Here is a 19,503-nt window from a genome sequence, read left to right as displayed (position 1 = left end):
CACTAGAACTGCTGAGGCTGGGGGTGGGGGGATGACTTAGGTAAGCAAACAGAATTCACAGTAATGCAGGGAAGTTGATGTCCTGGGAAGGTTGAAAGATTTTATATTTCACCGGGAATTATTTTAATAATTCTACTTTGAAAACAGAACTGCTTCTCCAGGCATTAAAAAAAAAAAAAAAAAAAAAAACTATGTCAAAAGAGCCTCTGCTATTCCGCTGGAGGCAGCTGCAGAAGTTGGAGAAAAAAAAATTAAGGAATCCAGACCCACTCCTCTACAAGTTCCAGTGCCACCCAGGGCACATTTGATCTCCTTCTCTTTCCTGTTTTCATTGTGAGTTTAAAGGGATAGCTCAAGTTTCCCTTTGTGCTTAGAGTACAGGGACTGTCAGAAAGAGTCCCATCCTGTGAGTGTACCATAACCTTCTCGGGCCTGAATTAGAGTGCGTGGGTGCTTCCTGTCCAACATAACCAGTGTTTGGTGAGTTGGGTCTCAGAGACCTGGTGCTCTGCAGTGGACTGGGGTAGGAAAGGGAAGTCCTGGTGCCTGTGTTTGTATACTTTCGAATTTCTGTCAGGTTTTCTCTATAGTTGTCTCTGATTTTTTCCTTGAATAGTTATATGGTTTGTCTTGGTGCTTGTAAATGTTTAATAATTGGTTCTTCAAAGAAAAGAGAACTGATTTATGACATTTACTGATTTTTTTTGTAGTACAAACACAGTCAGTTCTTAGTTTCTATGAATTCCACTTCCCCATTTTTAACCAATTATAGACAAAAACCTCTGAAGAAGATAACTGTATTGAAGGTGTACAGAGAGACATTTTATTGTCTTTATCTGTTTTTATGTTTTTTTTATTCCTTGAATGCTTCATATAATATATTTTGATCACACTCATCTCCTTTCCCAACTCCTGGCAGATCCTCTCCCACCTCTTTAACCACCCAACTGCATATTCTATTTCACTTAAGACACACACACACATACACACCCACACATACACTCCCACAATATATGTGCACACACAAACACATACATACACACACAAAACCAAAACAACCCCCCCAAATGAGAAATAGCAACAACATCATCAACAATAACACCACACACACACACACACACACACACAGAGAGAGAGAGAGAGAGAGAGAGAGAGAGAGGGAGAGGGAGAGGGAGAGGGAGAGGGAGAGGGAGAGGGAGAGGGAGAGGGAGAGGGAGAGGGAGAGGGAGAGGGAGAGGGAGAGGGAGAGGGAGAGGGAGAGGGAGAGATTGTTCAATTTGTGTTGGTCAATTATTCCTGAGCATGGGGGCTGCCCTGAAATGTGGTTGAGACAGCTTGTGTCACTTCCATTGAGGAAGACAGACTCTCCCTCTCCCAGCAGCCATCAACTGTCAATAACTCTGTGACTAGGGGCAGGACTTCATGTCCATCTCCCCTCCTCCATACATACTGGTATTTTGTCTGGGTTGAGCCTTTGCAGATCTTGTGGGTGCTGCTGTCACAGTTTCTGAGTTTTTTCGGGTGTCTGCCTTGTTGTAGCTAGAAAACATGGCTTCCATGAGGTCATCTGCCACCTCTGGCTCTTATAAGCTTTCTGTCTTCCTCTTCCACATAGATCCTGAGCCCGGAAGGGAGGGCTATGATATAGAGACTCCCATTAAGGGATGAGAATTCCGGTCTCTTGCTCTCCATACACTGAGCTGGGTGAGTCTCGATGTACTTTTACCATCTATCTACTGCGAGAAGATTCCCTAATGAGGATGGGCAATGTCCTGATCAATGGGCCATTGGGAGTCATTTTACTACTGCGTCCATGTGGCAGAATAATAGTGGTAGGTTCTTCCCCAGGGCCCATAGCACTGTCAGTGTGGTCAAGAATCTGGCACTACATAGGCCATGGGTCCTAGAGACAATTTGAAGTATGACAGGAGATATGTGTAAGTTACATGCAAACACGATACCATTTTATATAAGGGACTTATCATCTACAGAGTTTGGTGTTTGTGGTGTGTGTGTGTGTGTGTGTGTGTGCGCGCGCACACATGCTCAGGAATCAATATCCAATGAATACTGACAGGCAATTATTGAAAGATATTTGACCACACTGCGAACCCTGAGATTATGTTATTTGCTGAAAAACCTGTTTTTAGTTGTGGTGTGGCTCAGTCTCAGCACACTTAATCCAACAGCTTTCTGCTTGAATACTGCAAACAGGATAAAATAATGTCAATCATAGGGCAAGATGTAGAACAAGCAACCAGCTGACAGGAAGTGAACAGGGGATTCCTGTAGAGAATAAGAAGGAATCAGGAAGCCGGATAGAGACACACCGGCTGTAGAAGGGGGAGGGACCTTGAGTTGGGAGGAGGTTGGGTGTGAGAACAGGGTTGTGAGAGCTTCCTGGTGACAGCAGGAAGCTGAGGAGGAAGGTCAGCTGGGTGTTTTTCTGCTTCTCTGAGCCACACAGGCTTCCACCTCAGCATGGGGTTCCTCAGTCTTCACTGGTAAAATCGAATGATTGAGATTTTGTTTAAAAGCAACATGCAATGGACTAAACTCTTTAATGGCTAACTTTGAGCCACCACCCTGGGGTGACTGGATAGAGAACTCCTAAACCCTACACTGCAGAGACTCCTAAGGGCTTGACCTACAAGTTTGTTCTTGTTTGTTTGTTTATAATGTTGTGAAAACACCATTATTCAATAGAAATCAAACTTCAAATTTCGATCTCCTCCTGGGCCAGGGGTAATTAACTATATAAGTAATTCTCTTGATGCTAGGTAGCATTAGTGAGTCCCAGTCAGCTGGACAGTTACGAAGGGGACAGCGCACCATAGCTGAACTCTTGTCTTCTGTGGGGTAGGTGTAAGGAATGCATTTCCCACTACTGTGAGCTGACCAGAACAATCCGACCCAAAGTCTAGGAGATCTGACTGTGTTCCTTCTGTCACGTGAGGCCCAGGCAGAGGGCTGACTGGATCCCAGCTGCCCTCTCAGCCCCGTAGGACATGCTTTCTGTGGAGAGGCTCAAGCCCTCTCTCTGCTGCTGTGTTAACTTTGTTCCAAGTCTTACTAAGCTCTGTTTCACACGTTGTCCGGTAGTCTGCGTCTGCTTTATTTAGATCTGTTTCCCAGTGCTGTGGTTCTCTCTAGATTTTGCGTTCTATTGTATTTCTTTCCCCTTTCTCCTTGTTATTGTTAATTTCAGAGTTGGAGTCACCTCTTACCAAAACACAGACAGCTCACACCATAAAAGGACTTGCTTTTTCATTGGAAATACTTTGTTACAAAGATTTAACATGCTCTGTGTGGTACACTAGTAAATATAACTTTAAAAGGAGAAAAAAATAGACCAAAATATTTAGCCATAATCCAGATACACAGACACACAGACAGACAGACAGACAGACAGACAGACACACACACACACACACACACACAGACACACACACACATACATACACACACACACAGACATACACACACACAGACAGACAGACAGACAGACAGACAGACAGACAGACAGACACACACACACACTTTCTGGCTCTGCATAGTTTGTGCTTGTTTCTCCTTGAGAACCCTACTCTTTGTACTGCTCATGTGGTGGGATTGGTCTTTGCCCAGCTGTGACCTGGTTAGCTCTTCAAGCTTCCTCCCTCTCATTTGGAGGGGTGCCCTGAAACTATTCAACTGTTCTAGGCGAATTGCTTCCCAGACTGGAGGGAAAACCCTACCAAATCCAGGCACTTGAAATCCAGCCATCTGAGGCTCATATAAATACAAACTTCAAAAGGCAAAGAGGGACATCTTCCTTTGACATGGTTTATAGTCCCATTTTTCAACAACAACAACAACAACAACAACAACAACAACAAATGTTCTTTTGGATGTGAATTTCCTTTTTTGTTTTTGTTTGTTTGTTTTATTGAGACAGGGTTTCTCTGTGTGATAGCCTTGCTTGTCCTGGAACTCACTTTGTAGGGGATTGGTTCTCCTCTCTCTGTGGATGCTCAAGTTCCTTAAATCAAATGGCATGTCGTTTGCATGTAACCCACCCACACCCTCTTCTATACCCTAAGTCCTCTCCAGAGTATACAATGTACATGCTATCTAAATGGCTGTTATGGGTCTGGGGCTCTAGCTCAGTGGTATACTATCTAGTGTGAACAAGTCTAAGAGTTTTAATCCACAGCACTTTGTGTAAAACACAAAGTCCTTTTTAGTAAGAGAAAAAAATCAAGGTCACAGTGATATTTCTAATATAAACATGACACCTTGGGACTTTTACTCAATAACTTTGATTTTTGCACTTATTGAAACTATCTCCCTATTACTAACAAGGATGTTTTAAGCATCTTTTATCTTTGAAACAACAACCAGGTTTCAGCAGATACTTAAAGAAGTCTGAAGAGTAAAACCAGAAACAAAAGAATGAAGGAAAGCATTATTATATAAAAAAGGCACTATCATCAACACCCCTGGATTCTTAAGAGACGACGATACTGTCTCTACAGGACTCCTGCAAAGAAATCTTACTCTGAGTTCCAGTTAGGTTTCTGTGCTGTGATAAACTTGATCAAAAGCAACTTAGAGATGGGGACAGTTCATTTCATCTTACAGCTTACAGTTTATCATGAAGCAAATCAGGGCAGGAACTGAAGGCAGGAGCTGAACCAGAGGCCATGGAGGAGTGCTGCTTACTGGCTTGCTCCTTAGGACTTTCTCAACCTGCTTTCTTATACAACCCAGGATCATCTGCTAAGGGATGTCACCACCTACAATGGGCTAGCCCTTCCCATAGCAACCATTAAGCAAAAGAAAAAAATGTTCCTATTCTCCTATAAGCTAATCTGAAAGAGAAATGTTCTCAATCGAGGTCCCTTCTTCCCAGATGACCCTAATATGTGTCAAGTTGACAAAGACAAAAATAAACCAAACAAAACAAAACCTAACCAACATATTTATGTTCAGAACTTTCATTGTAAGTAACATGGATTCTGAGATTTTAAAACTACGGATGTGTGACACGCTAAAATTAGTAAATACACTATCAGCAGACAGGCAAACTAAGCTTTTAAAGATGTCAAGACAGAAAGTCCTTGCCTCTCATTTTCAAATGTATATATGTTCCTCAACTCTCTTCTTTCTGAAAACAAAACACTGTAAACAATGACAATCTAGGAATAAAGAATACACCTTGAGCAGAGACTGTGGTCTCTAAGTTCATTTCTCAATTAAAAGGAATGACAGTTCTTTGCAAACACACCACAAGAACGCAACAAGCCAGTCTGAAATGAGGGAAATTCCATAGTACCCATGACCGTATTCCTTCTTCAAGTAAAGAGCGTGGTACAAAGGTCAGGGACAAATGTCTGTGCATGGACCTCTGGTGGATCTCAAACAGCCCACCTCTAAAGACAGCAGAGAAAGTGGAGGTTTGGAGGGATGGTTCAGTAGAAACCTAACATTCTGGGTTCCATCCCCATGACCCCATGCCCCAGTGACCCAGTGACCCAGTGACCCAATGACCACATGATGGTGAATGAAGGGGAAAACTGACTCTCACAAGTTTTTTCCTCTGACCTCTACATCCATGCCATGGCTGCCCCCTCTAAAGTTTAAAAGAGAATGGGATGCTGGATATTTTATGTTACAAAAAAACCCCCATTGTTATAGATGTAGAAATATCGGTGTTAATTCTTTTTAATGTGCTATCAGTGGGTTTCACATCACTCACAGATGACCTTTGTAACATTTGGGATCCACTTAGTATACCTAGAGAAAAACTGGGCAGGGCAGAACAAATTTGGCAGAACACTGGTAGAAATAAGTTAGTCCCTGCCAGTTCATTATGATATTTCCTTATGTCTCCCTGCTAACCTTTATAAACTTAAACTGTTAACTTTATAAAGGTCTACTGAAAAAAGACTTATTTAGAAACACCACAGAAGACCCCGAAACAGAATGAAGAGCTTAGTTAGAGTAAGGATGATATAAAATAATAAACCACATTAATTAAAGATGTACAGGTCATCAAAAGAGATTCAGCTCAAATCCCATGATGCTCCAGGCTTCAAAGCTAGCAAAGAGTGTTTAAAACCTCCCCAGGCCACAGATGGATCCCTCAGAGAGCTGCCGCTCCTGTGGAGGTCAGAGGTTGATGGTCCCTGTGCTGCTTGAAGGCGCATGCGCCAACTGCAAGCACAGCCCTTTCATTCACAAAGCCAATTTGGACAAGGACTGAACAGTGGAGACAGTCTCCACATATTTAAGCAGATGCTGCTAGTCATGGTGGACACCGGGAACCGGGGCAGCTGCTGGGGAATGTCACTAAGGGTCCTAGGAATAGCTCCTACCCGGAGCGCGTGTGGCTTTGGCTTTGTTCCCTTGCTGTATTGCTGGAGGGTCTCTTTCTTTAGCCTGTCTCCGTTGCAGCTCCTAAAACATTTGCCTCACCCCTGTACAGGATTTCACTCTATTTAGAGAGCTCCTGGTGTTTCCTGGTAGCTGGTGATTCATTTTTCTCCCTTGAATCTTCTCTGTGGCCGGAGCTTTGTCCCCCCACCCCCACCCCCAGCCCCCAGAGAACAAAAGGTGCTCATTAGATTGTTTTTGGCTGGAGCCGGAGCTGGACCATTGCCCCCCACACAGGCCAAGACCTGGGGGCTCTTGCAGCCCACTTAGGTTGCCCCGAGTATTCTGAGATAAATGCTAAGGGTTTAGCTACTTGGCTTTTAGATACTTGGCTTTCTGACTCAAGTGATGCTTTAGGCGATTCATCCATTGTCTGAGATTTCTAGTAATAGTCATGAAATCTGGTCTCTGCCCCTTGTGTTTGTAAGATACAACATAAGTTCTGCTCATTTTCAGAACTGGAGACATACCTTCTCATGTCTACGGGCCCAGTAAGATGAATATCGCTTCTACATCATGTTTGAAAGGCTGCTATGACAGAGGTCGGCTCCTAAGAAGATGGGTCAGAACTCAGTTTTAAGTTAAGAATTCCATCTTCTCAGTCCAGTCCCCAAACCACAGCTGGATCAAGAGGAATTTTGGTTGCGTTTTATTTCGCCAAACAGAATCGCATCATTTTGGGGAATCAGAAGGGCGAGGAGTGAGTTAAGCCAGAGTCATGCTTGCCAAACATAACGCCTTCAGAATCACAGAATCACAGGGCGCTACCCAGCACCAGGCAAGAAAACCAAAGTCCAAGGAGTCAGTTGTCACAGCAAAGATAGTGAACCCGTGTTCCCCAAACAGCTTTCTAACTGTCAGCCTGGGGCACAGAGGGGTGTCTTTCTTACTGTTCCACTCTTCTCTGCTCATTCCTGAAAGCTGCCTTACTCCTTCTGCAGCATGGCTCTGACCCATGTGCAGGTCTCTCCCAGGTCAGAACTGCTCTTCTGTCGTCAGTGCCACGGCTGTGGCGCTCACTCCACTCATAGGCTCTGCACAGTCTGCAGATGAAAGGACCTACCTGAGTCTTCGCCCACATGGCTTCCATTGTCTGGAAGGCTTATACAAAGTCCTCCTGCCATTTAGAGACAGGATGATGCCTCTTCTTCTATGGCTGTCATTCGTCTTCCCTAGGTGAAAACGAGCTCCTCTCCCCCACCTCCCGCACTGTGTGTGTGGACTTTGATTTGCCTGGTGTGATACTGTAGTTAATTATGAACAAGTGGGGACTTGACTGTAAATTCCTTTAAGCTGGCGACAGGATTTGAAGCCAGGATCTTATTTATAGCTCTAGCAGTTACTCATTGAGACAATGTTAAAAGAAAAAAAAAATAGTTCTCTTGAGGCAGGCTGAAGTTTACTATTTTTGGAAACCCAACAGCATTTACACAGAGAATTCTAAAGAGGTGAAATTTGGCATTTTCTGTTTCTCCTCTGATAATTTTAGATACACTCAAGGATATTTTTATCTCTACACTATGCCATAGATGAGAACAGGGAGGGTCCTCTTTTCCTGTTTCCTTACATTATAGTCCATGTAAAGCTCAAATAAGCGTGCTTCCTAAGTAGCTTGTGTGGAGGAGGAAACCCTTTACTCAGTGCTGGGGGGTTGGGGGGGGCAGAGACTGATGCACGGGGAGGGAAACCATGACGTAGCTGTAGCGGGGTAAGTTCCCCAGTTATAGGCTCAAACCAGCTCCTGCCCCATTAAATGGGAAACACCGTCCAAGGAACAGTTGTCAAGCACCCCTGCCTGCTATTAAAGAAACCTCTGAAAGACAGTCAGCCCCAGGAGCAGAGAAGCCCTGAGCCTGCTCTGGACAGCACCAAGTTCTGTGAATGTGCCCCTGGAACCCAGTATTTACACTTACCAACCTTCCTCAGCAGGGAAACAGACTGGCCATTGAGGTGAGTCCCTCCACAGGCATGGACAACACCCATCCAGTTACAGGGCGTGGATCAAATTAGCAAGCATGTGGTGTGTGTTAAAGCCGTTCTCAGTCTCTGGACTGGTAGCATCTGAGGTTAGTGGTTGAGAAGGCTCATTCTCAGGCCCCACCCCAAAGCTGGCTCCTTGATCCTCCTCATACACAAATGGAGCTGGTCCTGGTTTAGCTGAGTGGGGGAGTCTCTACCAGCTCAGTGTCCCAAATAAAACAACCCTGCTTGCCAAAGGCAATGCGGGCCTCTGAGCCTTCTCTGCTGTCTTCACAGAAGTCTGAGGCCCTTAGGACATAATACTTGGGAAAATCGGTTGGAAATCAGAAGGGCTCTATGGGTATAAGTGCTGTTAAAGAGATGTGCCAAAGGGAAACACAGGAGGAGAGGCAGAGACTCTGCTGACAGATCTTAGAAACTACTCTTAAGCCCTAAAGAGTCTTGAGCTGCTTACATGTCTTTCTCTGTTATTTCTTCCTGTCTGTCCACTTCTACCTGAAACTAAGATGAAACAGAATGAAGGCAGCAATGTGAACCAGGTCTGCAGAAGGAGGTTCTTGGTGGCGGTCACCGTCCCTGGCTGGCAGAAGACCTCTGGCGCCCTCTAGAGGAGAAACTGGAAAAAGTCCCTTTTAGGTCTCAAGTCCAGGGCTGCCTTTCCCTCGAGTGACAGGAAAATTTCATGGCTAAATTTATAAAATTGGCATCACATACTAATAAGGAAGTTTATTTTAAAGTGATTCTTTTGCGTACATATATAATTTATCATTTGGTAAAGATGGAAACAAATTTGCGAGGTAATGGTTTTTATACCAAGATGGTCAGCAGGATGTGGAGCATCTTAAACGTTTACAGAGTTGATCGATAGTTTGATCTTATAATCAATCGTCAGTACTGAGGACACGGCTTCACTTAAATATGTAGTACATATGACAAAAAATATAATTAGGGCCATTTTGAAAATTATATCCTAAGCCCAAGTCCCTAAATCCGAGAGAGAGAGAGAGAGAGAGAGAGAGAGAGAGAGAGAGAGAGAGAGAGAGAGAGAGAGAGAGAGAGAGAGAGGAGGGGGAGAGGCGAAGGGGAGGGGAAGGGAGGGGGAGAGGGAGGGGGAGGGGGCTAAGGGGAGGGGAAGGGAGGGGGAGGTAGGCAAAGAAAGGTGCAAATAACACAGAAAACAGGACCCCATGTCATGAATCAAGGCCTCCGGGAATCTGGGAAGTATATTTTGAAGACATACTTCTAGACAACCTTCCTGCTCAGTGGCCCACACAGTAATTTCGTCTACAACTTCTTCTGAGAGATGATGGACAACCGACACAGATCAGGATGAGTTGGAGCCCGCTGGGAGACCGCCTGCGTGTTATCCTCCTCCCCCTAGCGGAGGGTCGCCCACAGTACAGCCGGCAACAACAGGGCTCTCCTTAGGTTGTGGTTTCCATGGGGATGCGGCGACCTGTTATTTTACAGCCACATCTCCCACATTTGCTTGTGTTGGGTCCTTCTGTGACTAAAATACTGGAGAAAACCGTTTTTTCACTTGTTTTCGCCTGCCTCCGCCGCTTTCCGAGGGCTCAGCAAAGTACTCCCTTCTTCTAAGTTAGTTTTCTCTCACCACCAGATCGTTTCAGATGTCCCTGGCTGCTGAAGACATGGCCATGGTACCCTGTCCTTTGCTCTCGGTCTTTGGTGCGAGTCACTCTACACTGCAAACCCTGTTTGGTGGGTCTTCCCCAACTGCAGAGAGCTGTGAGAACAGGAACTTTGTCCACACCTTTGGGCACAGAGCAGCAGAGGGGCTGCCTCACCTTTTCCTAGGATTAGCCTTGACTTGGAGCATAGACCTCTCGTCCATCCTTCCTTCTCCCACAGAGAGACGCAGGTCAGGTAAGTTCTTCCCTTCCTTGGGGCCTTGCTTTTCTGCTGTACACCCTACTTGGGAAAGTGTGGTTCTTCTTGAGTAACTATGGACCACGGTTTGTGCTGACAGGAGCACCTACCTAATCATGGCTTGAAAGGGATTTGCTTGGATATAAAATTTCTCCACTAGAATTCAAGTTCCATTCCCCCTTCGTTTCCTTTATGTAGGAGCCATTGTGCATTAATTTTGTGTTTTGTGGAAAGGAAAGCTAGGCGTTTTGCTTTGTTCTCTCGGAATGCTGGCGATTGAATTCGGATCCCGCACACGCCAGCTAAGCACTGTATCCCAGAACTGCATCCTTTGTCTTTTCTCTGGAGAGAGTCTCACTAAGTTGCCCAGGCTGGTCTTGAACTCACTCTGTAGATAAGCTGGCCTTGAACTTGTAGTCTTCCCGCTTCTGTTTGCTGAGTAGCTGGTATTTCAAAAGTGTTTTCTTCTTGAAAAGGACTTGTGACCACTTGAGGCTGGGGATGGGTGCGGAGGACTTAGATCAAGATCTTTGGTGGTAATGCTCCTAAAGGCACTTAAAGTAAAAGTTTCTATTTTTTTCTGATTTTTATCTAAATATCAGAGATACACTGAGATTGAAATCATACTGAAAGATTTATTTATTTTTATTTCATATGTATGACTGTTTTGTCTGCATGCCGTGATTGGTGCCTACAGAGACCAGAAGAGGGTTCCAGAACTGAGGGTTCACAACTCCTCAGAACTGGGGTTGTGAGCCACTAAGTGGGTGAGCGCCTTTAACCACGGAGCCATGTCTTCAGTCCCTTGAGAACACTCTTATCTCAGAGTGGAGAGAAAGTTTGATGTAGACAGCCATCAGACTGTACAACTGGTTAGGTTCGATTTTCAATCACATCTCCATTTCTTATTAACTTGAACAAACGGTGACGCTTGATCTGGCAGAAGGATTGGAGGCAGGCACAGTTCTTCAGAGGAAAATGGCAAGTAGATTAAAATATTCCTGGGATAATAAAGTATGAGCTCCTTACATATCACAACTTAGAGATACACTCCAGCAGTGTCTACAACTGTATCAGGAATGAAAATCAAACCCAAATAAGCAAAAAGGAGTGCCATTAAACTATAAGCTGGAGACATCTGGAGTCTGCTGGGTTACAGGCTCATCTGGATCCAGACGTACAGATGGCATTCTCAGACCTCTAGTTTATGCTCCAGGCCCTATATAAGCTCTTTATAGCAGCTCAGCTTTGAAATCAGAGGCAAACAGAAACCAGTACCTGTGGTCCATTGGAGAGGGATGAGGTCAGAACTCTGTACAGGGGATGGTGAAAAGCCATTTTCTACAGAAGTGATGGGTAACGCATATGCAATCTGAGTAAAACCGAGAGATGCACGCCACAGCGATTCAGGATCGACTGCACCTCTATTGGCTTCTGCTTTCAAGGGAACGCCCAGTGCTGTTCCTTCTTATCCTAAAGACCCCAGCGATCATTCTCTGATGCTTTATTAGTATATCTGTGTATATATTTACAAATTATGATAGTAATCACTAATGAGTTTCCCTTGCCGTGTGCCCACATTGTACTAACTACTCTACATTACGCCGTTTCCCCCTCACTGTCTCAGCCCATTGTGTTTACATGCATGTAGTACTGGGAACCAGATACAGGGTTTCTCACATGTATTAAGTCCATGTTCTAAGACTGAAATACACCCCCAAATATTTTAGTTTTCTTTATTCTTTTCAGGTTTTTTCTCCACTTGGGATAGGAAAATGTATTTATTTATTTATTTTTTGGCTTACAGTTTGAGAGCCTACAGTTCCTCATGAACAGTCAGGTGTGACAGACTGAAAGGCTGGGTCTGCTGTGGTGGGAACACAGGGCTGCTTGTTCACACGCTGGTGGCTGGGCAGGAAGCAGAGTAATTGAGTAGAAGCAGGGTGGCTGTAACCCTCAAGGCCAACTCTCCGCCCTGGGGACTCGGGTCCTCCAGCGTGACCTTTGCCTTCTAAAGGTCTCTAAGCCTGATCAGTGCCACCAGCTGGGGACCAAGTGCTCAAACAGGTGAACCTATGGGAGACATTCCACATAAAAACTATATACCATTCTGTTCCTGACCCCCATAGACTCATGCCCACCTCACAGTGCACAATGCATTGAGTGGGACTTAAAGATCTTTGTAGTCTTACATTATTCAAAAGTTCAAAGTCCAAAGTTTCTTCTGAGACTCAAGGCAAACACTTAGCTGTGAATGCAAACAAAACAAAACAAAACAAAACAAAACAAAACACTAAAAAAAAAAAAAAAAAAAAAAAACAACCCCCAAAGTAATAACAGACAGACAACAGCTTGGATTGACAACTCCCTTTCTAAAAGGAAGGAACAAAAACTTAGAGAAGAAAGACTAGATCAAGGCAAAACTGAAACCTAAGGGGGGGAAAAACATGAAACCCAGAAGCCCCATGGCCAGCATCTTCAGATTGTAGTTCTATCACCTAGGCTTAAACGGAGTTCATTATTGATGTCCCAAAGCTCTGCTCCCCGAGGCACGTGTAGTTTTTCTTTTGAGCCAGCTTTACTATACGCCTGTAGTTTCCTCAGCGAGCCCCCTGTTCCTGGCGTTTACAGCACCCTCGAATATCCACTTTGGCATAGTGTTCATGCGAAGTAGCTTCCCAAGCTCTCCCGCACACTGCCTGATTTTCTAGAACTTCGGTAAAAACCCTGCAATCCCATAAAGACTGTGTTCTACATGTCTACAAATCTAGGACCTCGTGAGGGGCACTTCCCATTTCAGCCACTAGCTCAAGCTGTAGCTTGGTTCCATTTCACTGGTGGTTACAGGAGCACCTCTGAGCTTCTGGCTAGACATGGGAAAACTGATCCCTTCGTCGTTCAACTTGAGTAGGAGGCCGGGGGAAAGCTCGGTTGGTTCAGGCATTGGCTCAAATGGCATCATTTTCCACATCTTTCTTCTCTACATTTTTACCTTTAATTCTCACTATAAACCTCATTAAATGTGGTCAGTAGTGATCATTTTGTGCAGTCTTGGAATTCCTTCTGCTCTGTTAATTTATCTTTTATTTTTGAGTTTAGTTTTGCTCAAAATTTCAAGTCGAAAGAAGAACGTAGCCAGGTTTTTTTTTCTTTCGTTTTGCATTTTTCTTTTATTGAAAATGTTTTTCAGACAATACATTCTGATTATGGTTTCCTCTACCCAACTCCTCTAAGATCCTCTTTCGCTCTCCTTCAATCTGAACCCACACCCTTTCCATCTTTCCTAGAAAACTAAGAGCCATTTAGAGAATAATGATAAACCAGTCTGCCTCAAAGTCAACTTAAAGAAAAAAAATGTTCATTTTTGTTTATGATTAAATATGTTTTTCAAGGATTGGGCTATACCCCACAGATAACCTTTACCCAAATATTCTGTACTACCTGTTCCAGGACTGGCAAACATGCCCTTTTTTTTCTAAAAGTAATTATGACTGCCTGTTGTTATGACCACCTGTTATGACCACCTGTTGATATGACCACCTGTTAATATGACCTCCTGTTGTTATGACCACCTGTTGTTATGACCACCTGTTGCTATGACCACCTGTTGCTATGACCACCTGTTGTTATGACCACCTGTTGCTATGACCACCTGTTGATATGACCACCTGTTATGATCACTTTGTAGTGATGCTCCCTTTATAACTGTCTTTGTCTCAGGAAGTTGTTATGATCAACTTGTTATGTTTATGTTCTGTTTCTGTAACCTCACTTATTTGCCTACCAAATCCCCATTTGGAAATTCCCTACTCCTGCACCATAAAAACCTCGAATTCACCAGTGCCCAGTGCTGATTTCTAGAACCCCGTCTTAGGGAGATACAGCCTGTGGGTATGAGTAAAGAAATCTTGCTTCAATGAACTGTACACTTTAATTAATTTGACCATACTCTGGGTAGGTGGCCTTTATCCTTGCATCCGTGGGAATAACAAATAATAATAATAATAATAATAAAAAAGATAAAACAAAAACAAACAAAGCAGACTAGGACAAAACCAACAAATGTAAGAAAAAGAGTCAAAGAAAAAGCACAAGAAACACATATAGATGCAAAGACACACATTTGCACAGGAGTCCCATTAAAACACAAAACCAGAAGCCACAATCCACAAGCAAACATCTGTAAAGCTTTTCTTTTAATGTCCTGATAAAATACAGGACACAGATCCCCCAGGGATGCCATTGACTTTGTTTGCTGTTGGCCATCTACTCCTGAGCATGGGTCCTGCCCTCAGGAGTGGTTTATATCCCCAGTGGGACAACCTTACATCAAATGGCTACTGTGGCGCCTTTTCACACACCACAGCACGCGAGTGACCTCCAGGCTCCCTAGGTATCACAAGCACCAGCGGTCTTCCCAGCTTTTCTCACCTGTCTTCTACTCTAAGCTTCTCCAACTGTTAAGCACCCCGCGCCCATCTTCTTATGTCCTTATCACTCTACTCTCTTGGTCCCCTCTGTCTTGGTCTCCCTTAGTCACACTCTCTTTGTTTTCCGCTCTCTCTCCCCATGTTTCTTTCCTCTCACAGCCAGGTCCAGTGTGCTGGCCATGTTCAGCCTGCTATTTACTCTCTCTGTTCTAGACTCTTCAAGATGCCTCTGGTTGTACTTTCCTTCATACTTACAATAAAAACCTTCCCCTCAACCATATCTGAGAGCAGTCCTGTCACCAGTGTATACACGCTGAGAAAAGCAAGTTTTCATTTACAAGTGATCAGTTGGAGATAGCGTCTAAGTTTGGGATGGAGGCTTGTGTCTACCCCAGCGGGCGCAGACTGTGCGGGCTCTGTGCATGTTGCCACAGTCTCTGTGAATTCCTATCTTGTCAGCCCTGATGGGTTTCCAGGGCCTTATCTTTGTGTTGCTTTCATTCCCTCTGGCTCTGAAATTCTTCCCACCTTCTCTTCTGCAGAGTTCCTGCGCCCTGGAGCGGGGAGGGGTTTGATAGAGCCATCCCATTTAGGCCTGAGGTTTAGAGGGTCTTACTCTATGCACACTTGTCTGGCAGTGGGTATCTGTATTCACTTCCATCCACTGCAGAGGAAGCGTCTCTTATAATGGCTGAGCAAGGCATTGATCTATGAGTGTGGCAGAGTGTTTTTAGGAGTCATTTTATGGCTAAATTTCTTTAGAATTTGGTTTTACCCTAGATCCCTGGCCTATCTTGTTTCAGGTTTTTGGTCACTCACAAAGTGTCAGGGATAGATTCTATCTCTTGAGGCTGTCCTTCAGTCAAATCAGACATTGGTTAGTCACACCCACAGCTGTGTGCCACCATTGCCCTAGTACATCTTGCAGGTAGGTAGGTAGTCATTGTAGACCAAAGGTTTTGTGATGGTTTGTATATGCTTGGTCCAGGGAGTGGCACTATTAGAAGGTGTGGCCCTGTTGGAGTAGGTATGGCCTTATTGGAGTAGGTGTGGCATTGTGGGTGGGGGCTTTAAGACCCTCATCCTAGCTGCCTGGAAGTCAGTATTCTGCTAGTAGTCTTCAGAGGAAAATGTAGAACTCTCAGTTCCTCTTGCACCATGCCTGCCTGCCACGGACCAGGCCCATTCACCCCCCCCCCCCCCAATCCGTGGGAATCAGGGTTTCAGACAGATGGGCAAAGAGTCAGTGAGAATTGACAGACAGACAGACACAGACACGAGAGAGTGTGCTGAATCTGAATGTATTGTCATAGAGCGAACACCAGTCTTATATAATACAGAAAAGAAAGAAAGAAAGGGGTAGGCTGTCACAGCAGGCAAAGTACTTTGAAATATCTGACACAAAACAGAGGAATGACTTCAAAGGACTTATAGGAGTCAGCTAATATTTACAGTAAAGATAAAACAGCCCTGCCTAGGGTCAGCTAATGGCAGGTAAGGATTTCACACCCTAGTTACAATTTGTGCTACTCCTTTGAGCCTTTTGAAAGCTAGCACCAGGGGGTTCTGCTCTAGCAGACCTTCTCATGAATAATGCAATACCACAACCCTCCTATTTCCTAGGCCTTGGCAAATTCTTGCATATGAGTGTAACTTGGCTGTTTTTTTTCTCCCCCCCCCGCCCCCCCCCCAGACAGGGTTTCTCTGTATAGCCCTGGCTGTCCTGGAACTCACTTTGTAAACTCAGAAATCCGCCTGCCTCTGCCTCCCGAGTTCTGGGATTAAAGGCGTGCGCCACCACGCCTGGCTCTTGGCTGTTCTTTTAATTATCTGTAGGGAATCTCCATTTGTCAAAAGAATTTACCAACTTTCTTCTAGTATGCAATGTAGTACACCTGGCTGTAATGAAGATTCTAAGTATACTTTGCTAAGCTTGCCCTGAGACTTCTAACTCTTATCCAGTAAAATACTGTAAGAAAGCATGCAAGACCCTCCACAATATTGCAGGGACAAATCTGGGGCATTCTAGCTATGGGAATGCCAAGGTTCCAAGAGGCTATTTCCTTGAAACTCTGCCTCAGGACTGCTTCCAGGTTTCTAAACCTGTAATGCGAGTCACTACTGGAGTGGATGTAGCACCTGCCTGGATGCTGCCATGTTCCTGCCGTGGACTGAACCTCTGAACCTGTAAGCCAGCCAGTGAAATGTTGTCTTTATAAGAGTTGCCTTGGTCGTGGTGTCTGTTCACAGCAGTAAAACCCTAACTGAGACAGGTTTGTAGCTGGGTTGGTTTTTACCTTTCTCCTCTGATAATATGCAGAATACCTTCTAATGTCATGGACCCAGTCTGTAAGTGGTGAAGGCTCTGAAGTTATGCTGCATTTCCAAGGGTCCATCATAGTAGGGTTGCTGGGCTCTAGTGGGGACATATTGTTCTGGCTATTATCAGTTTTATTTTTATGATGGCTTTAAGCAACTGGGGTTGGGATGAGTGTAATTTAGGTGTTAGTATCTGGTCTTGTGTTTGTTGAGTGGGTTATTCTGTTCCTAGGCTTGCCCCCCTCTCTGGATCAAGTACAGGGTGGTGGCTGTGGGTTGCCTGGTAGAGAATGCTTCTGAGGGTCTTCCAGGTGTGGCCACTGAGGGTCCACGTAGAACATGTTTCTAGGTATTAAGAGCTGTGCTAAGGAGGAGGGTGGGTTAGAACTGTAGGGTATGTGTGTGTGTACTGGAGGTAGGAAAGCTGTATCTCTCACCAGAATTCTCATAGTCTCCTGGTAATCGAGGCTTAGAGGAAGGGGAGTTGCAGAAGGTCGTCTGCTAAAAAGCTGGAGATGAGGCTGGGGGGTTGGATTTGGAGGATGGGAGGGAGAATGACTATTGCCTACCAGCTTCCTTGGTGGGCACTGCTGGCAGGGTTCCAGGGAGTGTCTCTCAAAGTTGGTAGTTGAGACAAAGGGATGTGGTGGTGGAGAGAGGATATGTGACCCGTGGAGAAAGAGGGACACAAGAAGAAGAGAAGGACACAGCATATGGTTTGCTACAAAGCTGGGGTCAAGACTGGGGCACCAGAATTGTGAGGAGGCAGGATTTTCTCTTTGTTCAAACATATGTGACATAAATGGTCTTTAGTTCAATTCCTGGTAGAATCCCTGTTCTCACTTGAAACGTCATGAATCCAACCTTTCATTGTTGTCAGTATTCCATTCCACATGGCTATGAGACTACAACATTAAGTTCTATGTACAGCATGATAAGGCTTTGCCAGCCCATACTCTCCAACAAACCAGTCCCTCAAAACTATGACCCACACAGTGAGGTTTATTACAGTAATGACACCACTTCTTGGTCCCAATTTTCTGTGTTAGTTACTTTTTTCATTGCTTTGACCCAATACCCTGCAAGATACAACATAAAACAAGAGGACTTACTCTGGCTCATGGTTTGGAGGGCTCTGCCCATCTTGGCAGCAAAGGAATGGCAGCTGAAGCAGCAGTGTCTGTGGCAGGGGAATAGGGATGTGGAGAGACATCAACATTGGCATCTGAAAGAGGCCAGTTGACACAAATAGACCAGAAACCTTTCTCTATCTGGGTCCATGTAACAAACAGAGCATGTTCAAGAAAACTGTGCACTATAGAAATGTGAGAGGAGGTAGGTACTATAAAAATGACCTTTTAAGAGTCATAAGTCGGAATTACTCATAAATGGTGCCCAAGCAGGACCCAAAGCCTAAATTCCAGGAGGGAGAGCGAGTGCTGTGCTTTCACGGGCCTCTTCTTTCTGAAGCGAAGTGTGTAAAGGACAAACAAGTGAAGTACTTCATTCGTTACAGTGGATGAATGGGTGCCAGAAAGCAGGGTGCTCAAATACGTGGACACCAATTTGCAGAAACAGTGAGAACTTTAAAAGGTCAATCAGGAACAATATGTAGACGGAAAGACGAGAGGGGCTGCTCCAGGGAGGAAGACATCTGGTCTGCAACAGAAAAATGTTGAAGTGAAAACAACAACAACAACAACAACAACAGTAACAAACAACAACAACAAAAACAACAACAAAGAACAAGCAGAAAACACCTAGAAACAGAACTAATAAAGCATGAGAAACACTGTGTGTGTGGTGATTTAAGCTGCCAGAATTGTGTTTGTATTACCAGAGAAAGGATGGTCTTTTAAAAGAGTATTGGAGAACTAGATATCTATGTGTAAAAAAAATTAAACTGGACAATTATCTTACTCCATACACAAGTCAACTCAAAATAGATGAAAGGCTGACATAGCACACACTTTTTAAAAAAAATTTATTTATTTACTATATGTAAGTACACTGTAGCTGTCTTCAGACACTCCAGAAGAGGGCATAAGATCTCATTGCAGATGATTGTGAGCCACCATGTGGTTGCTGGGATTTGAACTCAGGATCTTTGAAAGAACAGTCAGTGCTTTTACCTGCTGAGCCATCTCACCAGCCTATGGCACACACTTTTAACCCAGCTCTCAAGAGGCAGAGGCATGCAGGTCTCTGTGAGTTCAAGGCCAGCCTGGTCTAAATAGTGTGCTACAGGTCAGCCAGAGCTACATAGTTATACCCTACATAAAGAAGTAAGTAAATAAATAAATACACACACATGCGCGTGCGCGCACACGTGCACACACACACACACGCACACACACACACACACACACACACACACACATACACACACACTTTTAAGTAAAGACCCCAAATGATAAACCTCCTGGAGAAAAACAGAAGGGAACATTTTCATAATATTGGTCTTAGC

At 44.4% G+C, this 19,503-nt stretch overlaps 2 long non-coding RNA genes across 8 annotated transcripts in view; one reads left to right on the top strand and one right to left on the bottom strand.

Annotated features, from left to right (window-relative positions):
- Positions 1–7,631, bottom strand: part of Gm29899 — a 34,877-nt gene extending 27,246 nt beyond the window's left edge. For 4 of the 5 annotated variants that reach the window (XR_874384.1, XR_003951157.1, XR_383228.2 and 1 more), the window contains exons 1-2: positions 7,481–7,631; positions 6,888–6,967 (exon numbers count right to left, since the gene is read on the bottom strand). This is a non-coding gene — a long non-coding RNA (predicted gene, 29899). The remainder of the gene's footprint in view (positions 1–6,887; positions 6,968–7,480) is intronic. The other variant, XR_874386.1, reaches the window with a different exon arrangement.
- The window catches only part of Gm17030, a 38,098-nt gene continuing 18,981 nt past the window's right edge, over positions 387–19,503 (top strand). For 2 of the 3 annotated variants that reach the window (XR_003951158.1, XR_874388.2), the window contains exons 1-3: positions 387–480; positions 1,616–1,704; positions 10,019–10,284. This is a non-coding gene — a long non-coding RNA (predicted gene 17030). Of the gene's footprint in view, positions 481–1,615; positions 1,705–8,180; positions 8,368–10,018; positions 10,285–19,503 lie in introns of those variants that run through there. The other variant, XR_874389.1, reaches the window with a different exon arrangement.

This window comes from Mus musculus, chromosome 14 (assembly GCF_000001635.26).
Source record: "Mus musculus strain C57BL/6J chromosome 14, GRCm38.p6 C57BL/6J".
Lineage (NCBI taxonomy): Eukaryota > Metazoa > Chordata > Mammalia > Rodentia > Muridae > Mus > Mus musculus.
The sequence above is the reverse complement of the archived record's forward strand: the minus strand, read 5'-3'. Positions and strand labels throughout refer to the sequence as shown.